General features: G+C 41.9%; 1 protein-coding gene across 4 annotated transcripts in view; it reads left to right on the top strand.

Annotated features, from left to right (window-relative positions):
- WDFY2 (WD repeat and FYVE domain containing 2) overlaps nucleotides 1–10,526 on the top strand; it is a 166,995-nt gene that overhangs the window by 81,429 nt on the left and 75,040 nt on the right. The gene's annotated exons all lie outside the window — the stretch shown is intronic.

Here is a 10,526-nt window from a genome sequence, read left to right as displayed (position 1 = left end):
CGAACCCGTGTCCCCTGCATCGGCAGGCGGACTCTCAACCACTGCGCCACCAGGGAAGCCCCTCTCTGTCTTCTTAACGCCCTCTAGCAGGTGAATAGAATTCTGTCAATTTGTACAAATTTGTTAAGAAAGCAGAGAATCTCGATTTAGTCTGTCGGGTAGATCCAGATAAATAATAGACCCTTCGGTTATAGATCTTGAAGGAACTGAAGTGATCAGAGACTGGAATTTCAGGTTTTACTACTTAATCATATTTTTGCATATTTATTTTCAACTAATATATTAACTAGTAAGACAGCTGATCTGGTAAATTCTCCATTTTGGTATATTGTCCAGTATTGCCTTTAGAGACTCTGCTTTGGGACCTGGGAATTAGAGGACCCTCCTCTGGCCACACCTCCCCACAGGATGAGGGATCTGAGGGGCCAGGGGCATGTGCCCAGCCTAAGCCCTCACTCCACCCACCCCCATGCTCTGGGTACCTGACTCTGGAATTTCCTGCTCCCAGACAATTTAGGGCCTGCTTCTAGGGCCTGCATGGGCCTTTTCCCTGGGTCCATCCAGAGGAGGGTAAAACTAATAAATGTACCCTTAGCCTGAAGGGTGCCCCAGGGGCAATGGTTTGAGGTGAGTAGGTGTCCGCACGTGTGGGCAAGGCGCCTCAAGGTGTCGATAGAGCTGGGAATGGGAAAGGGGGTGTGGGCTGGCCCCCCCGTGTCACCACACGATGGTGTGGAACTTCAGGAGGTCTAAAAATTCTAACTTGTACCTGTGCCTCCAGGTGGTTGAAGGTATATTTGTCAAGATTGGACGAAGAGACCGTATTTAATAGTTTAACTTGATTTATAACTTCTACGTATATAGGCACATGGAATGTGGGTCTCCATTTCTAGTCTTTACCCAACCCCCCTGAGGGGTCTGAAGAGGTGGGCCTGACATTTGCTATTTGATCTTTAGTCAAAACACTTGTTTGGTGATCTTTATGGAAATTTTTAACAATATTGTTACATATAAATCAGTCCATTGACAAATATTTATGGAAGTCCTATAAGATCTAATGCATTGTAGATCTGTAAAACCTGTGCCGCAATGGAATATTACTCAGCCATAAAAAGAAATGAAACTGAGTTATTTGTAATGAGGTGGATAGACCTGGAGTCTGTCATACAGAGTGAAGTAAGTCAGAAGGAGAAAAACAAATACCGTATGCTAACACATATATATGGAATCTAAGAAAAAAAAATGTCATGAAGAGATTAGTGGTAGGACAGGAATAAAACACACACCTACTAGAGCATGGACTTGAGGACATGGGGAGGGGGAAGGGTAAGCTGTGACGAAGTGAGAGAGTGGCAGGGACATATATGCACTACCAAATGTAAATTAGATAGCTAGTGGGAAGCTGCCGCATAGCACAGGGAGATCACCTCTGTGCTTTGTGACCATGAGAGGGGTGGGATAGGGAGGGGGGGAGGGAGGGAGACACAAGAGGGAAGAGATATGGGAACATATGTATATGTATAACTGATTCACATTGTTGTAAAGGAGAAACTAACACACTATTGTAAAACAGTTATACTCCAATAAAGATGTTAAAAAAAAACAAAACTGTAAAGCAAAAAAAAAAAACCTGTGCCGTAGGAGGACGGAAGAGAAGATCATGATACAGACCTTTGTCTTTAAGGAGAGCCATTTTTAATAAGTGGGGTGTATGTACAATAAACTTGTTTTTAAAAGATAAAGGGAGATAACTGGATTGGTCAATGAACTGAAGTTTCACCACAAAGGAAAATCTGAAAAAATGAGCTGAGATCCATTTATTGCCCAGCAGTTCGTGCAATAGTATGTGTAACACTCACTGTCCATGAAAAGCCTTATATGTGTATAGCATATAGGTGATTCTTTGTATTTTTGAAATCAGTATAAGGGGTTAGTGGGTACCGATAAATTTGGCTTTGAAGGCAAGTTGAGAGCAAACGAAGTTATGGAGAGTTCTGGCTATTTATTATAAATAAGAAGAGAGGCTGTCTTAGCCATTATTCCTTTAGTAAATGAAACTGCCAGAGAATCAGAACTTAAATCAGGAACCGGACTAAAATGATTCTCTAGGTGTGTCAGCTCGGTGTTGAGATACCAAATCTTACCTTACCCGATCTTCTAAAAAAGATTAAGGACCTGGCTTGTATGAAATAATTTCCTTAAAAGTATTTCTTCTACGTTGCTGAAGAAGATGAGTCGTATAACCTACCTATTCTCATCTGAAGAATTGTAAAGAGCTCTGTGTTAGGGAACGATACAGTGAAAGAACAGGGTGTTTAAGGTTCAGAATTCTCATTGATCACTACAAAAATAACCGGTTCTTTACTGAAAATGCTTACACAGAGTCTCAGCTGTTTAATAGTTTACTTTCTGGATGTGAGAAATCCTTTCCAGAGACTATAATTTTTCTGTTCCTTGAATATAGCAAATACATTTTGGAAGAAATACTATTGGTTAACTTATTTTGAAACACAGAAAGGAGGAAATTGGAAAGTAAATCCTTACTTCACTTTATTTTACTGAATAAAAGAGATTTAAGAGGCAGTTAACCTTGTGTAACTGAGTACTGTATTAAAGATGAAGTAGAGATAACAAATGCAGACCATTCTTTCAGAAGTTTGGCCACAAAAGGAAGGGGAGAAAGAGAGGGTGAGTGCTAGAACAAGATATGATAGTAGATGAGCAGCAAGAGGGTCCAGAACGATTTCAAGAATTTAGCTTTGGGAAAGAATGGGGAGACTTTCAATTTTTAAGATAGGGAAAGAAAGAGACAGTATTGAGATGTAAGGGAGGAATGACCTTTTATTTTTCTCAAGAAGTAGCAAGTTAGATCACCTACTGAGAGAAGCAAAAATGAAGGTGGTGTATTTTCATGTCTATAACTTTTGTTCTTTCTGATCGTGTAGCCCAGAACCCACTTCTGCCATCTTGGTCTACAGTCCCGATTATCTCTTAAGGTCTTGTTCACATGTTATCTTTTCATTCTCTCTCTCTCTTTTTTCTTCCTTCCTTCCTTCCTTTCGACAGGTGGGTCCTGAGACCTCCCAAGTAAAATTAAAATTAAGGTTTTGTTCACATGTTATCTTTTCATTCTCTCTCTCTCTCTTTTTTCTTCCTTCCTTCCTTCCTTTCGACAGGTGGGTCCTGAGACCTCCCAAGTAAAATTAAAATTAATCACACACAGTACTCAGTAGGTTAGTTATATCACATTGCTTATTTAACCTGTTTTGTAAAAAGTTTTCAAGTCTGTCTCCTCCATTAAATTGTTGAGTATTAAGGAACTGGCCAGTCTTTTATTCATCTCCTCTCTCAGTGGATCTTAGTGTGGTACCTTGTGCATATTAGGGACTCCGTGAATAATTTGTTAAATTAGTTGTTGACTAAAGTATAAACACTATTATTATTAATATAGCTGGTTGTAATAAGTACCTGCTTAAATTCTGAAATAGTTTATTGGTACAGTTCTTTTGCTATTCAAAATGTTTTTCACAATGGAATTAACTTCCATAGGGGAAGAAGGTATGCCAATAATTTAATTCATCCTGAGTTTGAGTTTTCAGAAATGCCTTCTGTTTCAATGTTGACAGAAGTCAGATTATGCTAACTGCTATTCATACTGAAGCAGGACTTTAGATTTTTCTGTCATAATGAGTCATATATTCTAGCCAACCAACAAATATATAAATATCAACTGTGTGAAGAAGATTATGCTCAATTCTAACATGTGGCTCCTGGCCTCAAAGAACGTATTCAGTTGGGGCAAAATGAAAAATGAAGTTATGAAATACCTAACACATAGTAAAAAAAAAATAACAGCAAAAGTAGCAGCACCCCAGTGAGTGTGAAGAGGTCAGATAAGAGTAGGAGAGAATGGTCTGGGGCAGCTCCATGGAGACTGGATGTGAGCTAGGATTTGATTAGCTAAAGATAGGAAGGAAAGGTATTTCAGGCAAAATGAATGGCATGGGGTAAAAAAATGATGCTCATCTTTATAAATATATTTTTTCTTCTTCATCACAACTCTTAGGGTGCCAACATTTTTATTAAAATCTTGCCAAGATAAATGCATAGTCACTGAAGATTTTTCGAACAAGGCCCCCAAATGATAAAATCTCTGTTCTTTGTAGATTAATCTCATACATGTGTTATGGGAAGTTTGATTGGGATGAGAGGAAACAATTGCTGTGTATAATGGTTAGCGCTCAGGATAGAGGTTATTGTATAAAAATAAATGATATTGACCATGTATGGCTTCGTTGTTACTGTTTTGGTAGTTCTTGTGGTTATTATATTCTTAGAGTTCATATAGTTTATTCAAGGGAATGAAAGAGGAAAGAGAATAAACCTTTATTGAGCATCTACTATGTACCAGGCACTCTGCTTTACATACATCCCCTCATTCCAGCTTCACAGTAATTCTATGATGTAGGTGATATTACTCACATTCTTCGGATAAGGAGACTAAGGCCTAGAGAGTTCACGAGCTTCTCCAGCTCACTTAGCCAGGAAGCAGCTCTCAGCAAAGCTAGGGACTGTGTGTGCCTTGAAGCCTGGACTTTCTTCTCACCCAATGCTGCTGGCCAGGAGCCACTCCTGCCTCTGTTAAAGGCTTTCCATCCTTCCTGTTGCCTCATTTGTTTATGGGTCTGTCTCCTTCACTAGACTGTCAACTACATGAAGACAGAGACCATGTATGCTTCAGTGTTGTGTCCTGGACCACTACAGATGTTTTGTAAAAGGTCTGTTGAAGGAAGGAGAGAAGGCATTTCAGTTCCCATCATCAAGATGCTACAACCAAAGTTGGGCACTTAACCAGCAGGATAAAATTACTCTCAACATTTGAGCGTTACTGTGTGCATTTACAGAGTGCATCGTGTGTTTAAATGACCGGTTTGGGCGTGTAGAAGAATGTGATGTCCATATGCTGCTTCCTGAAATTAATAACATAGATACATGAAGAAAGCAACTCAAAAACCTAAGTAGAAACGTTATGTGTTCCTGAACGTTTGTGGGACTGATGGAAATCCTTGGAGCTCCTTTCCTTGTAGATGTGTCACTCTGGTCCCTGCCCACATCTTCACGTTGGCTTCCTGTGTGTGTCTCTGTGTCTTCACATGGCCTTCTTATAAATCACTGGATGAAGGGCCCACCCTAATCCAGTATGATCTCGTTTTAACTAATTACATCTGCAGAGACCTTAGTTCCAAATAAAGTCATATTCTGAGGTTCCATGTGGACATGAATTTTGGGAGGACATTATTCAACTCAGTACAACTGGTAATAATATTGTATCTACAGAATTTCCCTAACAGTGTCCTACCAATTGATTAGGAAACCATTTTGTGAATGTGTAAAATGATGCCTTTGGGAAGAGGTACCTAAAGATATTAAAAGAGGGGGAGATAGGAAAAGATTAAAATTGAAAGGGACCTTAATTCTTCTATCTAATGCCACCTTCCCCTAGATTAAGTGACATATGTTAGGTAGGTCACGTGTCAAGATAGTAGTGGCAGAACTAGGACTTCATTGATCACTGGACAAATTTTCTTATCATACCAGGCTGATTTCTTCACACAACTAGGACAACCCATTTGCAAGGAATTGCCCTAGGATGGTCACTAATGAATTGGAAGCTTGTGTTATTCCATGCATCTGGCCATTGCTAAAAAAAAAATTTTTTTTTTAAAGAATTTGAGCCTTTAATGTAACAAGGTGTTTTGGATGAGTTGTTTATTGCTATGGGTTATAATGAGCCTACAGGGACTGAACCCAAATGGTGAGGTCACGTTCTGCAGTGAAGAGAAGTAACTTATGAATAAAGCACTTCAGCTGTACCCAAGCTGAGTGTACAGTCGGGCCACTCCTGCTGGAGGGAAAGTCTTCTTAAAACCTTCACCTTGGGCTTCCCTGGTGGCGCAGTGGTTGAGAATCCGCCTGCCGATGCAGGGGACACGGGTTCGTGCCCCGGTCCGGGAAGATCCCACATGCCGCGGAGCGGCTGGGCCCGTGAGCCGTGGCCGCTGAGCCTGCGCGTCCGGGGCCTGTGCTCCGCAACGGGAGAGGCCACAGCAGTGAGAGGCCCGCGTACCGCAAAACAAACAAACAAACAAAAAACCTTCACCTTGATTGGCTCAGAGACAACAGTGCTATAGCCGACTGGCTCCTGTTTGTCAACCATCATGGCACATTTCAGGTTTTGTACTTAGAGAAGAATTGATGTTGCTTCTGGAATTTCCCTGCCTTCCAGGATTTCTAATGTGGTACCATACATGCAAAGTATCCTAATCATGAAGTCAACGGAGGCTGGATTTGAAGACAGTTTCAAGAGGTTCTGTGTTCAGAGAAATGTGGACCTGGAATCTGTAGGGCTTCCTTTTAAACTCTTACGTAATCTCAGTACTTACACTAGCTTATGATTGTCTCATTCTCCCATGGTTTCTACCACAAAAGACCATCATTTCTGAGTCATTTCATCACTCTATGGCCCTGGGCTTTCTAGTGTGGGGAGTTCCTTTTATAGACTGTTAGGTGGCCATTCTCTTCTGAGCTTGTGCTAATAAGTTATAGTAAACTTAAATATGTATAAATATTTATATATCAATGTTAAATACCTATATATATATCTTTTTTTCTGCTTAGCAGAACAAGAGTCCCTGAGTGCTGACGTGCCAGTTGCTTACTGTTTATTCATACAGTATAATTCATTGAAGGTGGTTTTGTCAAAGAAAACACTTACTGTGAACATGGGAGATGTTGTCCCTTCAGTATTTGTGTGGGTCACCAACCTTCTTAGAAGCTCTCAAGGACAAGCCTGTCTCTTCCAATTGTGTCATTGTATAGGTAGCCCTGTTGTCTTTTGTTCAGTACCTGAATGTTATCTAAAAACTTGGTCAAGTAGTACTGAATGCATATGCCAGTAGCTTTCTTTGGCCACAGATTATTTTGTGACATCTCCATTACAATTATGAATTTTTGAAGAACCTCTTGATCCCCCTTTTAGACCGATTCTGTAGCATGAATACTGGCAGGAACACCCAGATTGCCTTATATTTTAAACTGGGTTCTAAGGAGATCCTGTAGAGTGTGTGGTAGATTGAAATCATTTATACAGTATCTACAGGAGGTATCTGCCACAAAGGATGGCCTCATTAGGGTCATTGTATTACTATTTTATTTATTTAAAAATTTTTTTTAACCATGCCACGCAGCTGGCGGGATCTTAGTTCCCCGACCAGGGATTGAACCTGGGCCACAGCAGTGAAAGCCCTGAGTCCTAATCACTGGACCGCCAAGGAACTCCCTGTATTACTATTTTAGAAGGTGGTCATCTTCTTTTTATTGGAGTATAGTTGATTTACAATGTTGTGTTAGTTTCAGGTGTACAGCAAAGTGATTCAGTTATACATACACATCTATCCACTCTTTTCTTTTTTAGATTCTTTTGGTGGTCATCTTCTTATCTTGGCCACATCAAGCAGTGTATCTATGGTTCAGAAAGGCAATGGCTAGGAATTGATGAGCGTATTATGTTTCAAGTTACTTTCCCTTTGTCTTATTCCTTAATAATCTCTCCCTCCCCCTGGATCCTTCCCATTGGCTTTTAAACACGCTCAAGTTTCTTTTTATTAAAAACAAAAGTTGCTTATTAAAAACAACTCTCTTCCCTGTTCACCCAGTAGTCTCTCTTTCTTCTCTCATTATCACACATCTCCGAAGACTTGTCTGTAGTTGCTGTCTACATTTCCTCCTTCCCCTCTTTACTGAAACCACGGCCATCTGGCCTCCAGTCCCATCAATCTGTCCAAACAGCTCTGGCTGTGATTATAAAAGCTCTCCACATGCATCTGTACAGCTGACATGTTTAGGTCCTCATCGTGTTTGACCTCCCAGCAGCACTTAGCTCTGCTGTTTCTTCCCGAAATACTCTCTTCATGTCTAGCCACGACACAGTACTCTGCCGGCTTTCCTCCTGTTCCCTGGCTGTTTTGTCTCTGTTTCCATCACAGGATGTCCTCGGATCAGCTTTGGTTCAGTGTTGGAGTTTCTCAACATTTGCCCTCCTAGGCCCCCGCTTCTTCTCTCTTTGGGCAGCCTCGCCGGTGTCACGGCTGCATTTGCTGCCCATGTGATCATAACTCTCAACTTTTAAGCTTTGTCCAGACCTTTTCTCTGAAATTCCAACATCCTTCTTAATATTTTCTGTTGAATGTCTCAGAAGAACCTCAAATTCATCAGATCTAAAATCAGACTCCTTTTCCTCCCCTGGTCTTTTCCTCCCCTGGTCTTTCTCAGTGTGCCCTGTTTACGTGACTATAACCGCTGACCATCCTGTGGCACAAGCCGGGGCTCTTTGGAGTTACTTTCCTCCTTTTCCCTCGACTCTGTCCAGTCCATTATTTATGGAGTTTTGCCCCCTAAGTACCTCTCAGCTCTCCTCTCTCTTCATCATCGCCATCGTCACTGTCACCGTCACCGTCACCACCACCACCATCGTCATTATCCTGCTCCGTCGTCTCCTTGGACCCCCCCACTGGTCGTCTCACATCTGCGCTGCCTCTCCCACTGTTTTCCATATTGGAGCTATTGAAGGATCTTTTCAAAATACACATTTTATCTCGACCTATCCTCTGCCAGACCTCTCTCAGGCTTCCCTTTGCTCCTAGCACACAGGCCAGAATTCTTCCCATGGCCTGTGTGACCCTACTGGGTCTGGCCCTGTCCTCCACAGCCGCGCTTTCCGCAGTGCCCTTCCTCCCCGAGTTTCAGTCTTAGCTGCCACTCTCGGTTCCTTATGCCCACCTTGTTCCCTCCGTTCCCGGGGCCTCTGCCTGGAGTGTGCTTCCTTTCTCTTCGCCTACTCAACTCTCATCCTCCAGATCTCAGTTTACTTTTCCTTTCCTTGGAGATGTCTTCCCTGATCTTCCAGAAGTTCGTGTCCCCAGATTATAAGTGTTCGTAGCACTGAGCGCCCCTCCTCTGTAGCAGTTGTCCTAGTTTCTATTTTATGCCTTTCCTGTGATTATTTGATTGTTGCATGTATCCAGCATAAGCTCTTCAAGGCGGCAGCTATGTCCGCTTGACTCTCGTACATTCCAGCATCCGATACAGTGCCCATGAATTAGAAGTGCTCTGCATATATTTATAGAATGAATTAATGAGTGAGTGAATGAATAGATATAGTCTATCAGGTTGACAGTATATAGAGGTTAAGACACTATGTAAGAGGTTAAGGTTAAGTCTGCGATCAGACTGCTGGAGTCAAATCGCAGTTCTGTGTCACCCTGGGCTAGTTGCTTTACTCTCTGTGCGCCAGTTTCCTTACTGTAAAATAGGGATAATAATTGTATCCATTTTACCGGGTTGTGATGAGGATTGTATGACGCGCACATAAAGCTCTTAGGACAGGGCCGGTACGCGTCAAGTGCCCCGTCAGCATTAGCTGCTAATCAACGTTATTGTCACGAGGGGCAGCAGCATCTTCAGTTGGCAGGAACTAGGAAGCTTTGGCTAAAATCTCTGTCATGTGGCTTTAGCAGGCCAATTACCAGGGGAGGAAATGTCTTAGCGATGGAACACTCCTTAGGATGCTTCAACTTATTTCTGGTTCCATCTTCCATCTTTGCTCCATCATTACAGAAATTCACCACTGATTTGTAAAACATGGGCTATTAAAGACTATTTTTTTCTGCAAAAAAAGTTTATTATCCAAGTTATTACCATCCATCACCCTCAGGAAAAGGTTGAGCTTTGAGAGGATCCTAAAGATTGGAGAGGCTGTAGCAAATTTTTCATCACAAGAGTCACCCTACCTCCAGTGGACTGACTAACTCCAGTGGGTTACCAGCCATCGAGAGCTCTACCACTTTCTGTTCATTTGGGAATCTGAATTTTATAGGCCAAAATGTCCAGAGAGCTATCTATGGTCCTGCAAGTATTCTTTCAACACTAGGAATCAGTCTTGTATCACAAATCTTTTATTAACCGTTTCCGTCTAGACGTGTGAGAATAATATTCTCTGTGTGCACACGTATTTTTCTCGTTTTTATTTTGAATTAATCTCTTACACAGACTATAGAGCCTGACCACGGTTCTCATGTCACTGTTGTTTAGATGGCAAGGTTCAGCGCCCAGAGGGGCTGAGGTGGCATTTCCATGTCAATTACCTTTAAGGCATTCCTCCCAGAATACCTTGACCGCAGCATTTGTAGTGAGGTGGATGGACCTAGAAACTGTCCTACAGAGTGAAGTCAGAAAGAGAAAAACAAATACCGTATACTAACACATATGTATGGAATCTAAAAAAAAAATGGTTCTGGGGCTTCCCTGGTGGCACAGTGGTTGAGAGTCCGCCTGCCGATGGGTTCTGAAGGACCTAGGGACAGGACAGGAATAAAGACGCAGGCTTAGAGAATGCACTTGAGGATATGGGGAGGGGGAAGGGTAAGCTGGGACAAAGTGAGAGAGTGGCATGGACATATATACACTAC

Source organism: Physeter macrocephalus, chromosome 13, assembly GCF_002837175.3.
Source record: "Physeter macrocephalus isolate SW-GA chromosome 13, ASM283717v5, whole genome shotgun sequence".
Taxonomy (NCBI): domain Eukaryota; kingdom Metazoa; phylum Chordata; class Mammalia; order Artiodactyla; family Physeteridae; genus Physeter; species Physeter macrocephalus.
The sequence above is the reverse complement of the archived record's forward strand: the minus strand, read 5'-3'. Positions and strand labels throughout refer to the sequence as shown.